Source organism: Peromyscus eremicus, chromosome 13 (assembly GCF_949786415.1).
Source record: "Peromyscus eremicus chromosome 13, PerEre_H2_v1, whole genome shotgun sequence".
Taxonomy (NCBI): Eukaryota; Metazoa; Chordata; class Mammalia; order Rodentia; family Cricetidae; genus Peromyscus; species Peromyscus eremicus.
The window spans coordinates 30,610,695-30,617,105 of record NC_081429.1 but is presented as its reverse complement, the minus strand read 5'-3'; positions in this window follow the sequence as shown (position 1 = coordinate 30,617,105).

Sequence of the window (6,411 nt, the reverse complement as noted above, 5' to 3'; positions counted from 1 at the left end):
TATTATCACATTCTACAGAAAAAGAAAGTGAATCTCAGAGAAACAATTATTTTCCTGAGGTCCCTTAGCTGAGAAATTATGAGTTGGAATTCTAACTGAAAATCTAGCATAAGCCCATCTACTGTTAACATTAATTCCATGTGTAGCATCACCATGTTTGAACTTGCTGCTGTCATCTCTACATGGTACCACCTGCCTTCTTTGAGTTGTCATTCAAGGAGCTGAGAGCGCTCTATTTTTTAAGTCAGTGATTCTCAACCTTCCTAATGCTGCTGCCTTTTAATATAGTCCTCCACGTTGTGGTGACTCCCAACCATAAGATTATTTTCATTGCTACTTCATAACTGTTATTTTGCTACTGTTATAAACTGTCATGGAAATATTTGATAGGCAGGATATCAGATATGTGACCCCTGTGAGAGGGTTGTTTCACCCCTCAAAAGGGGTTGCGACCCACAGGTGGAGAACTTCTGCTTTAAGTGAAACCCAGCACATTAAGAGTCCCTTCTTCCACTTTCTAGTCAACTGTTTCTTGTCCATCTCTTTTATACCTCCTGTGTGTGTTTGGTTTATGCACATGTGTGTGCAAATACACATGCCATTGTGTGTGCAAGGGTGAGAAGAGTTCACCAAGTATCCTGCTCTATCACTCTTTGCCTCCTTCCCCTGGGACAGGATGTTTCACTGCACCTAGGCTGGCAAATAGAAACCCCTGCTAATGCTGCTGTTCTGATTCACCTTCAGGTCATCATGTGTATACAGCAAGTGCTCTCACCCACATCATTCAGCTCCCCTCATGTTTTCTTTTCAGATGATTTTATTTCTTGTAGTTAACATGCCCTCTTCTCAGAAACACATTCCTTCCATTCTGTTCAATACAGCTGGTATTGTACACACAAATATACAAACATGATCCCATGCACTGTGGAGCCAAGATGTAGAAAGGATAATATACTATTAAGATAAGAGTGGTGGTGTACCAGGAGGCTCATAGTTGCTCTCATAAACAGTGCTATTTGTATTGTCTCAGTTTTGGAAGGTTCTGTTTAGTGACTTGTAAAAATGCATAATTTGAAATCAGAAAGGCAAAAATAATAGAACCAATTTCCTAACTTGTTCTTTTACCTATTGTGAGTTATAGAGGTGGATTGTCATAATGGTCACTCTTACTGTGAGAGTAGGAATTGCCCTTACTACAAAAAAAAATATTCTGTCTCTGCCTTAGGTCACTTCCTCTATGCCAAGAACATATCATGGACACATAGAGCTGTGGTGATATTTTATTTGTGCTCTAACAAATAAAACTTGCCTGGATATTACAGTGTGGAGCTAGTTAACCATAGAGGCCAGGCAGTGGTGGCACACACCTTTGATCCCAGCACTTAGGATCTCATGCTTTTGATCTCAGTACTTTGGAGATGGAGACAGGAGTGATATGGCTGGGCAAAGAAAGGAATATAAAGTGGGAGGAGACAGGAGCTCAGCCCTTTTGTGGTCTGAGAAGTTGTGGAAGTAAGAAGTGACTTTGGCTGTTCTGCTTCTCTGATCTTTCAGCATTTACCCAGGTATCTGGCTCTGGATTTTTATTCTTAAGATTAATTAGAATTTGTGCTACATAGAGCTTTTGAAACAATGCAAATAAAGATGCTGAATATATTGCAATGTTGTAAAGAAGTGCCCAACGACATTTCTCCTTATGTTCTTTAATGCCACTTTGGCTTAATACAGTTTGTCTCTGATAATTTGTTTCTATAGTATACACACTTTGGGCAAAGCAGATCAGGATATTGCAGCAATTTGTGCACTCTCATATAGAGTCTTTATCAGCCAGTAAGAGGAAAGAAAAGCTAGGATGCCACACACTGGGCTTGTTCTCATCAATGGCTTGGTTCTTACATGTGCGCCAAAGATCTTACAGAGGTCATCATATCTCTCATGTAGTTTAACTCTTGGCTTCAAGAAGGGGCATACATTATTTTGCCTATTGGAAGCTAGTAATTAACTTAAATCCCCCAAATTCATCCTTTGTTTTTGTTATTTAGTTTTGAGTTCAGATACACCCTTCTTTTTTTATTATATTTTAAGTAGATTTGAAATAGGCAATACTTTTGGAGGTAAGGAAGCAGAAATATTCCAATGCAAACCACCTTTGGGTATTATTTTGCAGCAAACTGAGCTTATTAACCTTAGGACAGAAAGAAAAACCTGTCTTATTAATTGCCTGCCAAGATGAAAAGGCAGTGTGAAATATACTATATTAGGTTGCCATCAGTTTGACTAAATAATTTAATGAATGTTTATATTGCTTTTACCTTTGGGCTTTTTAAACTTAAAGGCATATTGGAAGCATAAGGTAGAAAAGCAATCTTGGGAATCTAATCACCTACTGTGAGTGAGAGAGGTGGGTTATCATAAAAGTAAAAAATCACCTGTGCTTGCTAGTTTTATGTCAACTTGACACATGCTGGAGTCATTTGAAAGAAGAGACCCTCAATGGGGTAAACTGTCTCCGTAAGATGAGCTGTAGGGAATTTTCTTAATTAGTGATTAATGGGGAGGTCCCAGTCCATTCTGGGTGGTGCCATCCCTGGGCTTGTTGGCCTGAGTTCTTAAAGAAAGGAGGCTGAGCAAGTCCATACTAAACTCATTATGTAGCATTCCTACTCTGTTTAGGATAACCCATCCTTATATTCATAGTATTTTTGAAATATACTACAATGGTCTATACACCCAGGAAAGATTTTGAATGACATGGGAATTAAAGTTCAAACCCCATCTACAATGAGGTGATAGAGTGCCACTGATGCTGTCTATCTACAACAAAAAAAAGACTTTCTCATACTTGATCTGAATCCCAGTGCTTACTAAAGTGATATGAATCACTAATGTATTTAATTATTTCCTGTTGCCCACTAAAATGATTGAAAAAAAAAAACAAAAACAAAAACAAAAACAAAACCTCTCCCTGTCATTATTGACTAAAAAACAATATTTGTTTTTCACAAGAGTGTTATTTGACTGCCTTCAAGTACATTGTATTTTGGGACTTATTTGGTCCTTTTTTTTTATCTGTTTTACAAAAAAAAATTTGTTGAAAGTCATCATTTTAAAAACATGCTCTATTGTAAGCACTTTATAATGGTTGGTTTTAGATGGCTATTCTGAGTCTCATTTTTCCTCCTTAGTATATGAGAGGTTAACATCTTGAGAAAAAAGATACTGTACACTCAAATACTTAAATATTCAGATCTGCTCATGATTTGTTTTCTATTTCTGAAGCTAAACTTGACAGATACTCCCATGTATGATCTGAAATTTCTAGCTTGGCCATAAACATCATTACTACCTACAACATAATGTGAAAACTCAGAAATAAATGCTTGCTTAAGGTTAAAGTTATGATATTAGTATGTATCATGCTGATACATGTGTACATATTTTATAACTGTGTATATTTTATAAATTATGAATAGTTTGATACTTTACAAATTCAAATATATTCTAAAGTTCCACTCATTAAAGAAGTCACTGCACTTTCATATCGTAAATAAGTATACACCAAGTTTAATGCATATTTACATCATGCATCAATTACATTATCTATACATCAATACATCAATTTCAAAATTTTCCCCTAAACTGAGTTTACACCAATGTATAAGATTTGGGCAAATGAAGATGGAAATTTATCCAGTAGGGTCACAGAAACTTAGATAGATGTATAGAATTTTGTGATTTGAATATGAAGTATTTTATCTAGATGATTCATTAAGAATTTGGACTTGAGTCCAACTAAACAAGAGATAAATTATGCATGGTTCTAGAAACCCAGGCAACTACCCAGGGCTATTGAAGTCATAGATATTGGAGGAGAACCTATAGCCATCACTTTACCAACCCATCACAATCCCTAACTACATTCTAAATATTTGTCCTTATACCCACAAATAAGTGTAGTCTTCACCCCTCATCATGGAAATTCTCTTTTGCAATAGATGGAGACAATTACAGAAAACCACAACCAATCAAAATGCAGAGTTGTGGAGCCCAGTCCCAAGGGGTACAGCTACAAAACACTCTTGCACCTAAGGCTCAGGGAACATGGTGGAGGAAGGAACAGAAAGAACTAAAAACCAGAGGAGCAGAGAGTTTGCTGTGAGATTGTGTCTCCTAGGAATGGTAGAAGATGCACCTGTAAGGCCTCACCAGCATGACTACCCACACAAGGACAACAACAATACATATTCCAAGTAGATGGAGGAATGTCCACAGAGCATCAACATAGTTCTACAGACAACCAAGGAATGCTGAGAGGAGGAGAAATAGTCTTTCCCAGGGAAGAGCACACAAATTATTGGTATTGGTTATCCAATACCAAATAGCCATTCTTGGCAATATACATACAAGTAACATTACACAGTCACAAATAAACATATTTTCTTTTTTTATTGAGAATTTAATACATATGGAATATCATATCCACACCTCATTTTCTCTTCTAACTTCTTCAACTACTCTAACACCTCCCTCCCTCTCTCTCTCTCTCTCTCTCTCTCTCTCTCTCTTTCTCTCTCTCTCTCTCTCACTCACACACACACACACCTTCATGTCTTCTCTCTCTTTCTTTCTTTTTTGATAGCCCCCTAAGTTCAATTAGAGCTGCCTATGTGTGTGGTGGTGTGAAGGGTAAGAGAGAGGTGGTGGGCATTGGAGCATGGGGAACTTAAACAGTGGCCACACCCTCAAGGAAGAATAGTTTTCCTTCCCTTAGGAGCTATCAATGGCCAATTCTCCTCAGTAAGCCGTTGGGTCTGGAGAGTGCCTCCCACATCTATGCCTCGTTCTTGCCTGTAGGTAACTCCAGGTGCTGTGCTTTCCTGACTGTAATGGCCATGTCACATCTTGAAAAAAAAATTTTTTGACAGCATTCCTCCTCATCCCCCAAGTTCTTACCTTCTTTCTGCTTCCTCTTCTTTGCTATCCTCTAAGCCTTGGAGGAAAAGTTGATAAAGGTGCTTCATTTGGGGGTGACTATTAATATTTAAGATTTTCGTACATGTTCACAAGGGATATTCATAATCACCTCTAGTATTCTTTTCTGTAATTATCATCGGATTTGATATTGGAAGACGTCCATTTTTGCCTTATTAAAAACATAGCACATATCTTAGTGGTCATTTGTAGGGTTATATACCCTATGGCTGCCTGTTTTACTGGAGAATTGTATCAAGTTATTCTTTCTGTATGTATTTCTGCCAATCTTTTCTATTAAACATCTCATTTGTCTAAAGTTAACAAAAATCATTCCATTTTCTTTAGACTAGTTTTAACATGATATTCTCTCCATTTCTCGATTTCTTATCCTTTCAAGGGTCTTTATAATTAAAGTGAATTTGTTATGTACACCATATAGTTTTGCCTTACTAATTAATTTTCTGAGACATTATGCTCTTTTAAAAGAATTTAGCACCATTTGAATTAGGGGATTTCAATGTTATGAAACACTGCTCACATGGAAAATAGTTGTTGTCTAAAGTAAGGTAAGAGATATTTTAGTTATTAGAATACATGTGCAAATGCTGAAAATGCCTTTGATCTCTTGAAATTCATATTTACTTTGATGTTCATTTTAATGCCTCTCATGGTACTTGCTTTTTTATAATTAGTTTTTAATATTCTTCCAAGGATATTTAGGGTGAAATCAAAATTGTAATTGCTTCGAGTTCACATCAAATTAAAAGAATTTATTGAAATAATTTCCTTTGAGGTTATGTTAGGAATGCATCTGGAACTACAGTGCATAATTTTATTAATTATCCCCTATTGTAGATACACCATCAGATGTCTCTAAAGCTGATCAGATAGTAGTAAATTTTAATGGATACTAGCAACAGGTTTGTAAGCAAATATGTGAAGTTGCAAATCGTCACTTAGCCTGTATGACTATATTACCCACACTTAAACATTGAAAAAAAAACATGAGCAGTCATAGACATCAAAGGTATATTTAGGTATATCAAAGGTATAAACTCATCTTTAACCATGAGTTTTATACTCCACTTGTTTTTATTATACAGCTTTTACATTCATTTGCATACATATCTATGTTTTCCAGGGAAGAGTGATAAGGGAGCAGATTAATTTCACCTGGGTACAAAGGGACAAGAAAATTTTAGAAGTAATACAGTTCGGTATCCTGACTATGAGATTGATATCAAATCTATGTAGACTGACAAAGATTCATCAAGTGCGAGAATTAAAAGAAATATATTATAAATACATACGTGAGTGTGTATATGTATTGCACTATGAGAGATCAAACCCTTGGCTTACTAGACAAGTGTTCTACTGCTGACCTATAATGTACCTAGTCCCAGATTCTATAAACTTCCCAAATAAAAATATTATATG